Source organism: Conger conger, chromosome 6 (assembly GCF_963514075.1).
Source record: "Conger conger chromosome 6, fConCon1.1, whole genome shotgun sequence".
Classification (NCBI taxonomy): domain Eukaryota; kingdom Metazoa; phylum Chordata; class Actinopteri; order Anguilliformes; family Congridae; genus Conger; species Conger conger.
This window is the reverse complement of record NC_083765.1, coordinates 33,063,724-33,082,654: the sequence shown is the minus strand read 5'-3', so window position 1 is coordinate 33,082,654 and position 18,931 is coordinate 33,063,724. Positions and strand designations below refer to the sequence as shown.

Below are 18,931 nucleotides of genomic sequence, written 5' to 3'. Positions count from 1 at the left end.
GCTAAGAACACTTTTCCCTCACACCTGTCTTAGCCACTGGCTTCAGACACAGAGTGGAAATGCCAGGCTGACCCAGGATCAGTTCCTCTGGGCTCGCAGTCTACTGGCATTGTGCCTGTTGACTGACGATGCCAACTTCTGAACCCAACGCCTTCCACTCAGCCGCCAGCACTGAAAATCAGCAGCACTGCACAGGCTCGCTTCTGATGTACGTTCAGTTCAGTCACTGGCCAACGAGACGTTTCATAGCAACCAAGACATTTTACTCGGTGCAAACTGCCAAGTTTATTCAATGCGTTTTGGTGTCATGGTTCCAGAGATCAACCAACTCATAACAGGCTGATATGGAAACAGTCATTTAATTTGACGATTGACATTTTGATGTGGGCTGTTCAAGTTTTTACCAAAAAACACATTTTCTTATGAAATATTTCTGAAGACAAACCACATCCACTCAAACAGAAACGGATAACAGCGAGGAATACCAGTCTTCTTGAATCCTGACTTCCATTTTAAACAGTTACGTCTACAGCTGCAGTTATTAGATGCGGTCCCATCGACTACACCAGGGATACTCAAATCTGGCCCTACCGAGGCTCGTACAGTAGTACTGCTGGTGTTCAGTCTTCTGCTCTAATCAGGACTGATTAAAGCAGGACTGGGTCACCAGGTACGTCAAACCTCGGGCCAATTACTGCCATTAACTGAGCAATTAGGCATCAGCTTGAAAACCAGCAGTACTATTGTCCTTGAGGGCCAGATTCCAGCCTCCCGGTTCAACACCTTTAATTTGCAAGACACCAAGGGCAAAGTCTAGCCCCTTTAGCCAATCAACAGGCAGTTATGGCATCAGGCGATTGCGTTGGTTTAGAAAAGGTCTACCGAGCGACTAGGTAACGTGTCAGCAATTTGTGGAGATTCAAGCAGGTTAAAAGCTATTATTTCTATCATTTAGGAGCCAACATTGCGCACACAACATAAACACCCCCATTTCATATTTATTCTATAAATATTTAAAACGATAAATAAAGATAGATTTCCTTGCTCTACTTTGAAACATACATGTTGCATGCATACAGTGAAACGCACATAGGGGTTGTTAGATGTCCATTTGCCCATTTGCCCATTCTCACATCAGAACCCCACAGAGAAACAAACAGCAAGAGCACAGGATTTTTCTTGGATAAAACCGGAATGCTTGGATAGGCACTGCAAGGAGGCTATAGAAACGAGCCTTCCGCAGGCCGCACACACTTAGCATGCACTCTATACATTATTTACAAAACCTTATTTACTCACTATCCAGATGCCTGTATCCATGGCAACTTCTAGAGGCAACATTTATTATCTATTTAGCCGGGTATGAGCATAGCAACTGAGCTCAAGTAGCTTGCTCAAAGGGACAGGATCAGCGTACCCAAATAGAAATCAAACCGGCATCCTTCAGGACACAAGACGAGACTGCCTCCCCACTTCCACACACTGCAAACGGAGCAGCCGGGTGCTGGCAAGGCACTATAGCTGCAGGTGCTCCATTTTAAACACAAACCGACTCTTTCCAGAAATAGCCTACTAATTAATCACACTGCAATCAGCTTGACATCATGCTAACTGTATAAAGTAACTGATAAGTGTACGATAACGTACCAACATTATTTGAGGACAGACACGACATGCCTTTTAAAGGAAAAATTCAATCCCTGAAATTACAAACTACATACACACTGCCTTTCTCCAAGTGACACAAACAAAATGTTCTGCGGCAATCCTGCGCTGCTTTTTTGTAAGACGAGTACATCAAAACAGAAGGTGTCCTAATGTTACCCACTTTATGCAAGCTCAAGCCAAGGCACCGACCATGGGCCTGCTGTTGATCCGGTCGACTGCACCCAGGATTATTATGACACACCGACACTGAAAGATGACAAAAACATAAACTGTTTAACACAGATAGGATCTCAAACTACAGCCTTCGGAGGAATATTCCAGCCAAAGCACCGACTATAGTTGCAGTTGGTTCCCTTTCCACAGGATTACTCCCACACACCTACACTCAAGGATGACCACAAAAATCAGTCAGGATCTCCATAAAGTGCAGTGAAGTCCAGCGTGGGCCAGCGTGGGGCCAGCGTGTTCGGTCGGGGCCAGCGTGTTCGGTCGGGGCCAGCGTGTTCTGTTTGGGGCCAGTGTGCTCTGTCGGGGCCAGTGTGCTCTGTCGGGGCCAGTGTGCTCTGTCGGGGCCATTGTGTTCTGTTTGGGGCCAGCGTGTTCTGTCGGGGCCAGCGTGTTCTGTCGGGGCCAGCGTGTTCTGTTTGGGGCCCGCTGCAGTGGGACCTCCCGACAGCTCGTGTCCGCGGGGCAGCTGTGCACAATGAGCGCCGGGGGAGCGGCGAGGAGAGCCGCCCTCGGTCACAGGTCAAGGGGTCGCCAGTCTCCGGCCGCCAATAAGGAGTGATCTGTGAATTGCACACTCCCTCAAAGAGAAGCATTCACAATTTACACTGGCCTCAAATATCAGGTCTCCAGGGCCAGAGAATGGCTTTATTTAACAGATAAGGTGAGGCTGTGCCCACACAGAGCCAGGGGGTAACAGGCCAGCTTCTATGCAGAGTGCATGCACACACACACACACTCCCCTTGGTCTTCACATGAAACAGCTTTTTATTGTCCAAATAGCATGTCAATGGCTATCGATCCCCCTCCCGGGAAACAATGGTGAATTGAAACAGAAGTCATACCAGTTAAGGACCACAAAGCTACCAGTATCTCAAAGCCAATAATCCTATTTGTTCATCTAATCTTCCAATAAAAGGAACTTTTGTGTCTCTGCAAAACTTAACAAATGTCATCCACAGAGAGGCCAGAAAATGTGCAACAGAGCTTTCTTCTCTTTTGTCCCCTACTCGTCTGATCGCTTCCAGCCCGACGTCTCTATCGCTCTCTCCGAAGCCCCTTTAAGGAAGGAATGTTCTGGAACAGAGGCCCACAACCCCACAATAGTAACACTCCATGCTGTACAGAGATAACAGACAACCCTAGTTCCATACAAAGCAGCAAAAGACATGCTTGCTCTCTGCTTACTCTGAAGCTTTGGTCACGTGACTCCCAGGTTCTGGGTCTTAGTTATACGACCACAAGCTGAAGGGATTACATATTTTAGTTTTAAGAGGAGAAGGACATTCAGGACCACTGGCTCAGGGACCCAGGGATACGTAGCCCTGGTTTACACAAGCTTTCATGCGCACCCGCATTTGACACCATAACAGGCTGAACATCATTTGATGGTCTAGCTGGCCTGAGTGACCTGAGTGTTGCTTTAAGCGCTATAGAGGTCCTCCCACAGGCACTAGAGAGGAACCCCATTCTATCAGCACTGCCCCAGCAGCCAAACCGGTCGGTGTCCATCTCTCCCGGCTCTCCCCCACCCTTACACCGGGGGCAAGTGCTCGTTTACCCTCCCTGAGCCCTGCTCCTCTGCAACACTTCAAACAGCGAGGCAGCCAGCAGCAGAGCATCGCCATTCTGGAGAACAAAGCCTGCCTCGGGGGTTCGGGAATCCTTTGAAGGGTGAATTACAGCAGTGGTCCCCAATACTGGGGGTCAGGTCCCACTGGTGGAGGAGGTGCATCACGAGACGCATCACATACATTGCACTAAACTTTTATACATTTTCTAGATCTACTCCTTAAATGAGTCTTGGGCTTTGCCATTCCTGGTGGGTGCAAATGGATGCACTTCACCCAAACGTAATGAGGAGGTGGGAGAATGTCATTGGGCAGAGGCCCTCCCGGCTTATGCCAGGGAACAGTGACCTCGCCCGTACCTCTGGAACGCAGGTCTGTGACAGCTCAGACAGGGGCTCAGACCCACAAAACACTTGGATAATGAGCATCCCGCCACAGAGAGTCCTGCACACTGTGCGGGATAGCGATGCATGGCGATTAGCATTAGCAATCACAACAGTTAGCACTCAGTAACAGTTAGCAGTTAGCTCTGCAATGATTAGCAGTTGCCGGTAGTTAGCGCTCGGTGGGGGATTGACGCTCGCCGTCGGAAGCCTAGCGTTTCCTTGTAACATTTAGCAATGCGGAGAATAACAGAGAAACCTCTGGCTCACGACGCGGGTGCAGATCCCAGAGGAAATCAGGAGGGGAACGCTCTGTATGGTGTAAGGCTCCGTTGCCATGGAAGCCATGATGAGAGCACAGGTGTAATCCAAAGAGCTGGAGCATCCTCCATTACCTCAGGATGGGGGAGGAGCAGAGAGATCAAGCAGAACGTCATCTGTGCAAGGCTGATTTACCTGATTTAGGCATATATTCACAGAGAACCGTCGAAGACGTCAGTTGACACCTAATCTAACGTCTAAAAGGGGACATTGGATGAATAGAGCATAAAGATGTGAGGACACGGGCCTAATGCAAGCAGATTACTGTGCAGTGACCCGAGTCCAGGGAGATGAGGCTCGCTCATTACCACACCCAGCGGAGGAGCTGCCGGCTGATTGTACCGAATGCACTCCGGCCACACACTCCACTGTGCAAAGGAACCCGCCCACAGAGCCGGGAGAGAAGACACTGGAAGAGACCCTGCCCGGAAAGAGGACGTGCTTGCGGTTGCACGCACAGCCATGGCAATGCAGATACACAGTTTGCTCATGCGTAGGCAATCGGGATACTTTGGTGCAGGTGGCACTCCTAAAGCTCAACCCAAAAGATGCACTCCAGCAGCAGCTGAGGTGTGAGCCAAAGCGCTGGGTGCCATTTTGGCTCTCATCATAACGGCCCACATACTGTACAGCTCAGCCAGGTGGGTGGAGACTGGGCTTGGGTCAGCAGGTTTCCCGCTACCTGGGCTGAGGGAATAACAGAACGTGGCCGTGCCGCTGTGAAATGCGCGCAGGGCTCAGAGCACCCGAAGCAGGGCTGGCAGCGAAGCCGTGGACACGGAGCTGCAGCATAAACAGCCTTATCTCCCCCAGCGCAGGGCTGAGCTTTGAAGAGCCGGGCCGCAGCCACCGGTAATGACGAGACCGCAGGGACTCGCAGCATTTCAGAAAACACAAGCGAGCAAAAAGACAGGGGAGAGCGTATTCCAGGCGCGCACGCACGCACGCACATTAGGGATGCATGATAATATCACGGCATATGGGCAGATAACAGCTTCAAAGGAACTTATCCGTACTGGCCCGATAAGATTATAGCCCATCTGATTTCGTTACGCGAGATAAAGGTGTCTGCAAGCGGACACGGATGCCATGCTGATTCTGTAAATTAAATGTGAATTTCAGTCTCAAAAAGTGGCCTAATCACAGTCATCTTTTCCCCTATTTATTATTTATTTAGTATGCATAATTGTTCAAGGACAAACTCGGCAAGACCATGGAGCTTTCTTGACTCGGGATGTCACAGAATACCAGTTTCACCGTACATCATGGTGTCAGGTATGGTCGGTTGTCTTAATCAGATACTCTTTTGTGATTATGTAAAACGTCAAACCGAGGCTACTGCGGTAGATTTTAGGATGGCTACGCTGTGTCACCCCAACCTTAGACTCATGCAGCGTCAGCAAGACAAACCGTTTTGTTACACATTAAAAATGTACATTTAAGTTCACGTCTGTGCTGCTGTACTCCCTTTATGAATGTGGAAATTTGGCTGGAGCTCACATTCGTGTGAGAATGCAAAACGGGGCACTAGTGCCATCAGCGTCAGCTAATATTGCCAAGCTGATACCAGCTATTGATACAAACCATGAACTTCCATATGTTCCTACATTCCTAAAATTGATAAAATGGTTGTATTTGCTGATATCTCCCAGCACCACCCAAACAGCGGTATTGCTTGCATTGCGAGGAGAGCTCTGCGGAAGGGGGGACAGACTGCAGCAGAGGTAAAAAATGAGCCTGAAGATAGGCCTGCTCTGTTTCTGCTCACTCCACTGCCAGACTGTCCCAGAGCGAACCCACACTGGTAAACACCAACACCTGCCAGTTTTTCCCACAGGTGTCCGCAGTTTTAAATGCCAGGGCATGTGTGTCACACAACAGTCTACAGATCCCACCAAAAGTATGATTGGTGGCCTGAAGCCATCATTAAGCCACATCTATGATGATGCAGAGGGTGCCAGATCTTACACTGCAGCTTTGTGCAAGCAAAAAGCAAGGCGGGAGCGAGGTTTGACCCAGCGACAGAGAGGCGGGAGCGAGGTTTGACCCAGCGACAGAGAGGCGGGAGCAAGGTTTGACCCAGCGACAGAGAGGCGGGAGCAAGGTTTGACCCAGCGACAGAGAGGCGGGAGCAAGGTTTGACCCAGCAACAGAGAGGTTTGACCCAGCGACAGAGAGGCGGGAGCGAGGTTTGACCCAGCGACAGAGAGGCGGGAGCGAGGTTTGACCCAGCGACAGAGAGGCGGGAGCGAGGTTTGACCCAGCGACAGAGAGGCGGGAGCGAGGTTTGACCCAGCGACAGAGAGGCGGGAGCGAGGTTTGACCCAGCGACAGAGAGGCGGGAGCGAGGTTTGACCCAGCGACAGAGAGGCGGGAGCGAGGTTTGACCCAGCGACAGAGAGGCGGGAGCGAGGTTTGACCCAGCGACAGAGAGGCGGGAGCGAGGTTTGACCCAGCGACAGAGAGGCGGGAGCGAGGTTTGACCCAGCGACAGAGAGGCGGGAGCGAGGTTTGACCCAGCGACAGAGAGGCGGGAGTGAGGCAGGAGCGAGGTTTGACCCAGCGACAGAGAGGCGGGAGCGAGGTTTGACCCAGCGGCAGCGAGGTTCGACCCAGCGACAGCAAGGCGGAAGCGAGGTTCGACCAACCACACGTCAGGAGGAGGAGGTCCATAAATCTGTCAACCACTGCTCATTCAAACAAATCAAAAGGCTATGCTCCCCACAGCAAATCAACAATTGTTTCAGATGGGTCACTGCCCAGTTCTGGTTTTGTAAACCTCACTGAAATATCACTATCCAGTGGGACTTCTTGCACAGCCCCCCCCCCCCCGCTATATTGTCTTGCCTTGTACGGCGCGTCACTGTGGAGGGGCCCTCGTCTCACCATACGATGGGCTGAGCCTTGCAGTCGGGGGGTAGAAACGCTGTCCTCACGGAGGAGCGCTACGGCAACCGCGGCCTGAATTCCAATGAGTGGTAAATAATTCAGGGCGCGTGGGGAGAGAGATGTGGGCCAATTCGCTGCAGTCGACCGCTTTCAAGGCAGACATGTGTTTTTGGATTTGTCCTGAGAGGGAATCTATCCACGAAGCACTTCTATCAAAGCAACCACACTCCAGACTAAAATATCCTGCTTCAATATTTGCTAGAACACTTAATGTGCCGAAACGCTTTTCTTTAAGGCAGAAACCTAAACTAATTTACTTTTACAAGTCCTGAGGGGAAAGCCAACTGGTCCATACCCAATATTCCACAGTATTTTAGAACCATTTTTATTCAAAAATGATACTGCCTCGCATGACCAATGTAAAGAAACATATTTTATTAATCTGCAGAGGGAAATTCTGACTGTCACAAACAGAAGGCATGTAGGATGTGTTACTGCCATTAGAGAACAGGAGCCTGGTACTGGGAAGATTCAGTTCAGGCAGAAGTGTAGATATGAGCAGATACCTGGTGTTCTCCAGGGCTGGTCAGGCACAGCGCCTACAGCTCACAGTTTAGGAAACTGGCAACCACATCTAATTGGGACGCATTAGTGTTCTCCAAAATATTAAAAGTTTGGAGCATGTGGTCCTTGAGGACTTTTCTTCATTACATAAGCATCTTCTCCCAACGACAAGTTCTACATTCTAACATGACCACACTGGTTCTGTGTAGAAAAATAAACTCAGGGAATCAGGGAAGAAAGCAGACTGGCACTGGACACAAGACGCAGACTGCTTTAGTTACAAGACTATCAAAGCACAACGTGGCAGGGCCGCGGCACTTCGTGAGAAACTAACGCAATTGATAAACCAAAGGATTCTGATGAGAGTTTTTACAGACAAGCCCTTCTCGGCGCATCATTGCAGCAAAAAAAGGTTTTGGCTAGATGAATAGACCCTTCATAGAGCAGTGCTGGTCTCATATGAATACGCCAGAGCACCTTGTTGGGGTTGTCAGGCAGGAGCACTGGTAGGACTTTGGTAATTGTAGTCCTTCCTCCTGGACAGGGCTCCATTCACAGAGTGAGTGTTTCCCTCTGCTGGGGGCCCTGCCTCTTTCAGCGGGCTGCCGGGCCGTCCCGTATCATCCGGCCGCCAGCTCCATTGTGTTTGGGCAAAAGGTGGAAAAGACCAGAGGGCTGCGAGACGGAGATGGACACAGAGGCAGTCATCTCACACAGAGAGCCACTGTTCCGGTCTATTCAACGCGAGGGCGCTGCTCTCACACAGGTAATCCTTTTCAGATACCTTTTCAGAAAGCCAGGCACTCACCAAGTTAATAGAATTCATTCACCGTTAGTTAAGAGGGGCTTTAACACAGCTGCAGGGCGGCCTGGGCAGGGTCTCAGGGGCAAGGACCTCGGCCATACCTGCAGCGCACGCAAGGCCCCCCAAGTAAACCCGCCGAACAACAGCCGCTCGCTTTGCGGAGGCAACGTGAGGGGGAAATGACTGAATTGTCTGGGTTTGCTTTGATGCCGAGCGAAAGGCAAAAATATGAGTCCTTGGAGAGGGGCACGGCAACGCTACATGCTAGAAAATGGCGCTTCAGCAAGGGCCCTTCCCCAAGGATATTGAGCAGACCCGCAATAAGGAAGCGGCCCACACTGGACCCAAAGAACCCCATTATTCAGTTTGTTTAGTCTCCTTCCCCTTTTGGCATGGGTCATATTTAGTCTGCGGTTGGCACTGGGAAACACGATTCTCTAGGGAGGGCTGTACCACCAGGAATCATAATTATGCTCTGCAACATATATATTTTAAAAGAATCAGCTTTGCATACATAGAAAGCATGGGAAAATGAAAACAAACCAATGGCCCGTTTATGTGCGATTATGAAGAGCAGAGCTGCACAGGAGCACTGTTCTCAGCCATTTTTTTGAACCCCCGTAACGACTACAAATGGACCAGCAATCACGTGGTCTTAAATACACCAAGGGAATACTGGGAAATGCAGTCTAATAGTTCAGTTGACAGTCGATTAGTTCAGGCCAGTTTCAATTAGGACATTATGGGTCAGTTTAACAGACATAGAAGCCTAGCCTAGTTCTAGACTAAAATCAGAGTTGAGCAGAGACTCTCCATACAAAACTCAACTGAGACAAGGACTAATCTTCTGTGTCTGTGAAACCGCTTGAGATTTAAGCAATGCTCTTGTGACCAATGTATGCACTTCCCATTACAATATTCAAACAAAATTTTTTACTGTTGTCGCATTCATTTACTTGTGACACAAAGAGCTTTACAGAGCTAAACAAACTGCTACAGAACAGGTGGCAATTTGGAACAGGTGCAAAAAGTTCTTTACAAATTTTTTGGTCAGATACGCAGCTCAGCACATTATAAAAGTTATAAAAGTTATAAAAGTTATAAGCAACAGACTAAAAAAAAAAAACATTAATTGTCTGTTGCACTTTTAAATCCCTAATTAAAATGTAGCTCTTGTTCATGCCCATTCACCCGCATTACCCATATAACGCCTGAGTCGAACCCACGAGAGTGAGCACACCATCCACAAACCACCATAATCCCAGCATGCACTTCTGCTGACTGCACAGAGGGAGGCTGAATGAAATCTCTTTCTCAGAAAATTGAATCAAAACAGTAGTTGTATTGCTGAGAAAATTCAAGCAAACCCCCACACACTCCGGGATGTACGTGCAGCCCACATCAAAGCCCGTCGGCTTCCCGGAGTACTCCCATATCAGGGCAGAGAGGCCTGGTGCTGAATTATTCAAACTCTTCCTCTCTCTGGCTCTATAACTCTCCTGCCCGCGAGGTATCTCCTGCAGTCTCATCGACAGTGCAGGAGGGAGAGGCGTGAGGCTGTTTGCAGTGAAACCCTGGGGGGGATGGTAGGGGCTTGCACACGGTGAATATTCGCAGACAGAAAATGTACAACTGCCAAGCCACCCGCACAGAGCTGCTTCTGAACGGAGCCACATTCAAAACCCCTCTCCACTGAGTCCGCTCCACTCTGGCAGCCCTTTCTCACACTGCTGCGGGCTTGTGGTCCCCTGTGGCCTGGGAGGCACGCCACATCCCCCACCCCCTACCTCCTACCCCATGACCCCCCAGGCAAGGTCAGAGGGGCCCCCTAGTCTACAAGCTCGCTCACTTACACACCTGGGGATCAGCGGGCTGCCCTAGCAACCACCCCTCTCATCAGACAGCGGCTCTGTTTTGCCAACACTGACTTCAAAGCCAGGAAGGAAGAGCACTGGAGGCTGAACAGCACTCTCAGGGGTTTGGGTGGTTGGGGGGGGGTTAGGAGAGTCAACGTGGCTGGGTTGATGGAACCAGGGCGGGGTGGGGGTGACATTAGGGGAGGACTTTGTTCTTTGCTGTGGCAGGAAAACCAAAATCATGTCAGCGAGTCTGCTCCGTGGCCGTCGTTCCTTTCCAGGGGCGTTTGCACCACGGCCATGAAGCGCCTCGAACATTTGCAGGGAAGACAGAGGCCAGCCCTTGCTTTCAGGAAACAATAGAAAACTGCTGCGCTAGCCCATCCTCTTCGAGAGAGGGCCTTGTGCTCTTCCTCTGCTGTTTGTGCCGATACGTGGCGGAATGAAGATGGGCAAAAGGAAACGAGAGAGGAAACGACAGAGGAAAAGGATGAGGAAGCAACAATTCGGCCAGCAAGACAGGATAAAGGCCAAAAAACAGAACATCATTCATTCTACAAAAGAGAACGTTTAAGGAGCAGATGAGGAACGGCAAATGTTCACACTTGGTTTTGATTGTGTGAACAATGGAAACGTCTGACCTTCACACAGAGTGCCAGAAAGCTTGTGGAAGCACTCATATCCGTTCATATCACTGTCCAGTTCAAGATAAATCTGACACTGTACAGCAGGGATCTCAATCTCCAGTCCTAGAGCACTGCACTATCTGCAGGGTTTAGCGGTTTCCTTTCAGCCAGCAGCCAAATTAGGCCCTGGAAACCGCGTGCGGACCCTCGCTAATCCAGGGGTTTTTATTAAAAAAGAAAAAGCACTCGGATGCTGAAACAGACCAACGACAAAGAGACTGAATGACACGGACTCTCCAGGATTCCTCAGGCAACGCAGAGCATTGGCTAATATTTTCTTTGACAATTTCTTGCCCTACTCATAAAAGGTCAGCTCAGAACTCCCGTCCTCCGACGCCCTCCCCAACCCCAACCCGAGATGACACCCAGTCGCGTAATGAAGACCGATGGCGTTTCTCTGACTCCAGTGATCTTCTGGGCTTCACGCAGATCAGACAAAGGGGGGGGGGGGGAAGCAATTTGCGCAAGGAAAGGAACATCAAGCGGAGCAGCCCCTTCAGAGAGATAAAGGCCACGTTCAGTCAGCTGCATATCACTCTCTCCCTATCAAAGAAGCACTCGTGCCCAACACAAAACAGCATCAAAAACACAATGTATCATGGGCACAAAAGCGCACCACGTTCCAGGTACAGCAACCTCAGCGTGGAGGAAATAAATAATCAAGACTTTATCCTGACTTCACTAGCCTCCAGACCCGTGGTCTGGCCTAGTTAGATAAGGCAGTTTCACAGGTCTACACAGAGGATGAGAGACTTTACCCCTAAGACCCAACCGGCTTTTACGCTTTTCCTCTATGGTTCTGGAACCAGGGTCTCTGATCCAGGTAAAGCTCCTCGAGATGTCCCTGTGGGTTTGGTGGAGCACAGTAAGAATCGAATGCAAAACTGCAGCCGCGTGAAAAAAAAAAACAAGGTGGCGTGGCTGTCAGCGGGGGACGTGCTATAAGGGGGCTTTGGTTTTTATCCTGTCAAATGTAGCAAAGCAATGTCGCCATCAAAACACAACGGGTCCCTCAGGTCAGGATTAGCATTGAAAGTAGTCCTAGTAGTTAGTGTGGGGAAATAAATGACTGCCCAGGAATAGCAATAGAAAACAAATCCATCTTCATCAGCCTGGCTCAGCTGGGTACCAGCAGAGCGCAGCTAGCAAGCTACATCAGTAGAAGAGAGGCATTAACGCCTACACCGGCTCAAATTTACGCTCAACGTGGCTCACCTAATAAACCAGCGTCTCAATGGGCATCTCATGTTCAGGCATAAGAGCAGATGATCAGAGCCCTTCATAAGAACGGAAGCAAATGGCACCCTCCCTCAAGGAGTCACCTCTTCAGTAGTGGCATACAATCGGACCACTCCGGGATCGCTTCAGCTGAAGGAGTCGTTTATACAACAAACGCAGATGCCGCGTTGGACCCATCCTTCTGTATGTTAACTTAAGAGCCCCTCCTCAAAATCACCATCTGCGGCCGAGAGGAGAAATCGAGCAGCAGCAGTTCACGGGAACGCCCCAGCGCTGCTGCCTCCATTACGGCTCTTATCTCAGTAGAGCAGCAGCTCAGTTGCAGTTCTTCCTGAAAGACACAGAGTGCCCTTCAAGCACGCGTCGCATTCATAGGGAATTGGGCTTAAAAACAGGCTACAGTAGACACCTGAGAGGCACCATACAACTCCTGTGTGCATGTCAAAGATAGAAGGTGAAATGAGTGGTTTAACAGGAAGAAAGAAGTGAGAAGTCACCCCCCTGTAGGAGCCAACCCAGACGCTGACCTGAAAGAGTGTGTGGAAAAGCCCGAGTTCCCCCAGTCACGGCTCCGAGCGGCTCTGATGCTGCTCAACGTCTTCCCGCCATCTGCTCTCCCTCCCTCCCCCATTCACTCCTTCATTTATCAGCCGTTTCCTCTGGCCGAGGCTTCCCCGGCCCCAGTCTTCCCGGGAGGACACTCACAATAGGGCCCTCTCCGTGCTCGGGAGCGTCGGGCCTTGATGAATGGAGGGGGATGCATCGCAGGAGTCCACAGTCCCCCTCCACCCGCCGGTCCAACCACACGCTGTGGAGAGCGCACTCGAAGGCAAACACAGGACAGGACGCGGTGGAGGACAATGCCACAGAAGCAAAACAGTTTAATCACACATTTTTCTTGGGAAAAGCTGGACGTTCATGGATGCAGTATAGCACTAATCAGCACCAAGTACTCAGTTGAATACACAATCTATCAAAAATTGAGCACTTCAGAGAAACCCGTGCAGGGCAGTGTTTTTTTCCAAAGAGCAGATGTGAGCATAAATTTAAAAAATCCCAATTTGTGCCCCTATCATTTTTTTCCAGTTGGATGCCAGTTTCAATGCATATCAATTTTCAGGAGCAAATGCTCCTAAAACAAGAGCACGGTAGAGCGTGCATGGGCTGAGAAAATGTCCAGAAATACGAGGGAAACAGGCCAACAGACGTATAAACCCCTGAGAGAAGGAATTTCCAGCACCGTTTTTCTGCCGGACACGGAGAAGCCATGGTGTTCCACTGTTCACTCCGCACGCCCACCAGCACCAGCCTGTGAACTCTGCAGGTGAAGCAAGGCAGCCTGGTGCCCAGACCGTCTGCACGCTAGCAACGGCTCAATACTCTGGAACTGCTCCCTCGCACTTGGCATTTCTTCCATTATTAATGCACGTTTTAGGCTTTATGCTCATTGGATTACGCCTTTCAACTCTAAACAAATCCTAACGCTCGCATTTCTTTCTAAACTGCCTGATCTTATTCCTCATTTGTAAGGTCTAGCCTATCAATGCCAAAATGCCTCCCACACAACATTCAGTGGTGTGCACAGTGCAGCACAAGAAACCTTACCCAACAGCCTTCAATTGTGTGCACATGATCCTTCCCTCCCAGAGGAAGAACATTCAATATTCAACCAGGCACAATCCTGAAGAACTGCTTAATGCTCAATACCTTCCCAGACAATAATAAACCCAAGTCCCGTGTTACCATGCAAGCCTATACAACAGTAAGAGTCCAGACGCAAGTACCTCTCTAAAAAGTATTTAACCGTCTGGCACTGGTGTCACTCCTTCTGCAATAATTTCACTATGGTGCCTCTTAGAACCTCCCAGGTTTCCAAGTCACAAAAGACAGGTGTAACTTTATGTAATAACAGCCATTGCATAACAAAAACAGACAAATACAAATCTATTCCAAGCCACACTTGCATAACACATCAGATAGTTGTGAAAGAGTTTAACAGTTGTGAAACGGTGGCCATTAGTGATATTCTACTGGGAGATAACGGAATGACCTTCTGACACACTTTCTGAACAATATTGTGGTCCAATCCTCACAATCGTTCTCAACCACGATTAAAGCTCAATAGCACTGTACATGCATAGTATTACAATAAACAGGTTGGTATGAAAGAACCGTGCATGCTTGCCAAAAAAAGATTTGACACTATTATGTATTTTTTGCTAAAGATAATTGATGTGCAAATGCAATGCATGGATAGGTAGTAACCTGCACTTTTCATGAGAATAACTGCGGAGTGCTCCCGGCTGTGTAGCACCAGTATTCTTAGTACATTTACTTGGCAGTGAATTATACAAGAGACATCTGTTACAACCATCCACTCGAATTGACAAATTTGACTCATGTCCTTCGTGATATATAGAGAGTACATAAACAGATAAATTGTCAATTCAGAACATTTCAATGTGTGACCTTCCCGTTGGGTAAAAACAAATAATGTTAAAAATAAACAGACATTTCGTCTCCTTGAGCTAAGCCAGTCAACTTCGAAAGCGGATCTCCAGGCTTAAGTTAAAGATGTAGGCTAACGTTAGCTAAATTCCTGCTCATCAGGCGCAAAGCATTGTTCCCGGCCAAGTAGCCACCTTATAGCCACTATCTCTTGTTACTTGTGATTATTGCAACGTTAGCCGCCAAAAAGCTAAAACTCCAAGCTCGGTAGCCCGCTCGCAGCTTGTTAACTATAATTGTAGCTAGTAAGTTACAATGTGACCGGTGGCACCTTGAAAGCTTACAGCTAGCTAGCTAGCTAACCGGCTTACATGTAGAAATCAAAAGTTTTGTGGCAAGTTTTGCTAGCCAACTTTGCACACGCCAGATTGTACAATGTAACGGTAATGAATAGTCAGTAATAATTGCATGCTACGAAGGACATTTGAAAAGACAACGGTCTAGCGAGCTGAAATTAGATATTAAGTATAGCTAGTTAACAATGTTAATACATAGCTAACTCAGCTAGCTAGTAGGCAAACATTAGATGAAGCAGACTTGGCTTAGCTTGCAAGCTAGCTGCCTAGCGACGTGAACTGAATATCAAATGAGGACTTTTGTACTCTGCAACATAAGACTCCCTCTATCCTCACTGCGATAGCTAACTTACATACTAGCTGGCTAGCTAGCTTGTATGACTTGGCTAGCTAGAGGGCGAATATAGCTAACGTTAGCTACATTATACGTACTTCGCCAACATTATATATGCCCAAGCAACGTTACGCTAAACGCAAGCCAAAGAGAATGATGGCAGATTTTAGCGAGTCAAGTTAGCCAACTTAGCCTTCTACATTACTTTTAGCTACTTTAGTAAACTAATTGAAGTAACGTTATCAGTGATAACAAAACACGAGGGGTCTAGTTAGCCCTCTGGGCTGGTAATTTAACATTGAACGAACGCTTAACTAAAAAAAATCGCTCATTGTCCACCTTTACCCTACCTTGACCCTTTGAGCAAAAACATGAATGAGCCGTTTCCTTCGCCTTTTGCCATCATTCGTTTGCTTGGAGATTGTAGCCAAGGTATGCTTGCCGTATCTGGACAAGAAGCCAAATATTTAACAAGTAAGTTAAGCTAACGCTATCTTTAAATGGACAAATTATTCGGTAATGTTAACTTACACTGTCAGAAACCTTAGCGGCGGGTACGGTCTGAAAAAGCAATGTTTTTCTCAACTTACAAGCTGCCCCACTGCTTTGCTTGGCCATTTTTGCAAATATTCCGTAACGTTAGCTAATGTTAGAAATAAGATAACCAGCTTTCTCTTAAAAGTCAAGTGAAATTACCTCATTCAAACGCGGGGAACAGAGTTCGCCGAGTGGGGCCTCGTTTTCCTTTTCAATTTTCCAGCGCTATGAAAGCCTTCTTGCATGGATCAAGTGAGTAAAAGCCCGGTGCGCCGCTGTTACGAGTCCCTCTCCGCTTCTTTTTTTCCAGCACAGCAGCAGCAAGCTGACGCTAGCTTGGTTGTCCTCCCTGGGTTGGTAGCTAGATAACGTTAGGCGAGTAGCTGACTAAAAGCAGTGCTAGACTGGATAGGTTGTTCGGTATTAAACTCACGATCGATATCCGCAAAAAGATTAAAGAGGATCTTCCCCCAGTTTAGTCGCCCATGGGAGACGAATCTTCCGCCGGTCCGTTGTAGGTCTCAGTCCACTGAGAGCTGACGGGGAGTCGGCAGGAAATAAGACACAGAGCTCGATGCTCTCCGCTTTCCAGAGCGTTTCTTTTCACCGACACACGGAGTCGCGTAGAAATGATGTCAGCAAGGAAGCTTCAGCTAGCAACCGCTGCTCCCTGGCGCCGGAATGTGACATCCATATTGATATTTTTTTTTTTTTTTTTTTTTTTTTTTTTAAGATTAAGCTTTGGTCACTGTATCCAGCCAAATATATTTCCTTTATTTCCCACATTTTAACTAGAAATACAAAGGGCCAAATAAATGAGCTTACTAGAATTTTAAGCAAATATTTTTCATATGGCACTTCATTTGTCCATCAGTATATTGCTCAAGGGGACCCTGGTGATGGCCTGCCACTGATCTGTACCTGTTTGGTAGCACTGCTTCCACTTAACAAAGGGAATCAACCTATTTCCCTTGATGTTTTGTTTAACTAAGGGAATTAGGGGCCACAAGTCACAAGGAATCTGCCTGCAGCTGGTAGTTCACACACATTGCAGATATTTTCAAGGTTTCACCTTCTCATGTTTGCCTTTAAAAATGTAGGCTAGAATGAAGTCAAGCATATCTATAAAATGTTCTTTTGTGTGCTTGACTTCATTCTAGCTTTCTATTTTTTGTTACTTTACATATAGCCTTGGGTCCACAGAGCACCTTATTTAACGGTACGCTTCTTTATGAAAGACTACATGAAAAGAACACATACACACATGCACAGACAAATGGAGAGATACTACTCTAGAATTCCACAGAGATGTTTTGAGTGTCATAGTACTATTAGCATGGTTACAGTACCTTTATCTAAGGACAGCCATCTAAAGTCGCATATTGAAACAAAAATGAACACAATGAAAATAGTGTGAGGTACAATTATAGAAATCCACCCCCTCTCCCACATTATATATTCCCTATCCTTGGGGGCTGTCTGTATTTGCAGACAGTACTGTCTGCTGTTGAGCGGTTTTCCATTCAACATTTCCATGTTGTGTATCTGGGCCTGCCAGGGGGAGAGACTGAAGCCCTGCGCTATCGCTAAGCACCAAAGAATGTGATTCTGAGAAGCATGGAATTGACACTGGCACCTGGCCAGGAAAACACTGAAGAGCACCGTATGCTTCTGAGAGATTCAGGGCTTTCCCGGAGAGGCACAAATGGGTTGAAAAACACACAGTACCAAGGAACACCTTCAGAGAAAAGAATTGTATTCGTCATTGGAGACTATGGCATTGGCATTTCTGGTAGCTGCATCCTAACTTGAACAATTCTGTTGGGTTGATTATGGAATTTGGTAGAAATTAGTGAAATCACACATATTTCTTATTTCTTGATAACTGGCCCCATAACCACAAGTTTTTTGTTGTTGTCGTTTTGTTTCTTTGGCTAGAATTTAATCCAGACTGGCACCATGCCATTAGGCCTTTATCCTAGCATTAGTCTTAGAATTATCAGGAACATTAAACTATGTCATATGAATAATGCTTTTATGACCACATTAAATCATATCACATAAAAGTAATGAGACTCAAAATTAATTATATGTAATTATCATTGGGTCAGTCTATCATTGTTTAATACAATTTTTATATCTGTAACATGATGAAGGTGAAAAAATTGTGTCAAACTGTAGTCTTGGTGGACCACATTGTCTGTTAGTTTTCAGGGTGTTTTTGGCACCAGTGGTTCATTTAAGTCATCGATTGGCTAAAGAATTCACACACCTTTTTTTCAAGGTCTTTGTCTGGAGTGGCTTGAAAGAAAACCGCAAAAGCCCACAGACACTGGCCCCTGGGAATTTAGTTTGACACCCCAGCCCTAAGTGGCCAATAAAATCAGTGAGTACCAATATAGCCTATCCAAATCCAACAGGTACAATCTGACAGGTTGGTGGCATCCACTTATATGGGTGTAAGGTGTGCTGTTTTCCACTCAGATACCTTGATTTAAAGCAACGGCACTGATAGCTGAGCCTTCCTCCTCACCCCTCACACAAGACAATACGATCCAAGAAAGCAGATGGCCATGATGTTTAATATAAAATCCAAGAGAAACTATACAGAGACAATCTACATGAGCTACTAAGTGGTAAGTCAGTCCACTCTCAAGTAAAACCGATAGAAATCCTGGTTGCTGTATAATTATGATTGTGTACAAGGCCTTAAGAAAACATGCTTTTTTAATACCTTTCATTTGGGGAAGTGCACAGTTACAGTGTAGGACACAGCATTACCACAAAGGGTTTAATTAGCACTGAGATTTCCTCACACACCTCCACACATAACTGAGATTAGTGAGGAGTCAAGGCAGCCAATGCAGAACCCACCTCACAAGGGCAGGGAGACCCAAATGGCTTCCATCTGTTTCTCTGTCTTACAGCCGTCAGCAAGACCTGCAGTTATTTAGCTGAGTTTGGCTGTAAAGGCATTCACTGTTAAACAGCAATCTTATCAGCAGTTGTTGCCATCCTATACAACCCCAAATCTTTTTTGATTTGAAAA

The 18,931-nt window shown here is 47.5% G+C and overlaps 1 protein-coding gene across 4 annotated transcripts in view; it reads right to left on the bottom strand.

The window, feature by feature from the left end:
- LOC133130813 (F-box/WD repeat-containing protein 7-like) overlaps positions 1-16,505 on the bottom strand; it is a 141,210-nt gene extending 124,705 nt beyond the window's left edge. For 2 of the 4 annotated variants that reach the window (XM_061245679.1, XM_061245681.1), the window contains exon 1: positions 16,042-16,505. The gene's annotated coding sequence lies outside the window, so the exon portion shown is untranslated. The remainder of the gene's footprint in view (positions 1-16,041) is intronic. The other 2 variants (XM_061245680.1, XM_061245682.1) reach the window with 2 other exon arrangements.
- Between the last annotated feature and the right edge of the window lie 2,426 nt (positions 16,506-18,931).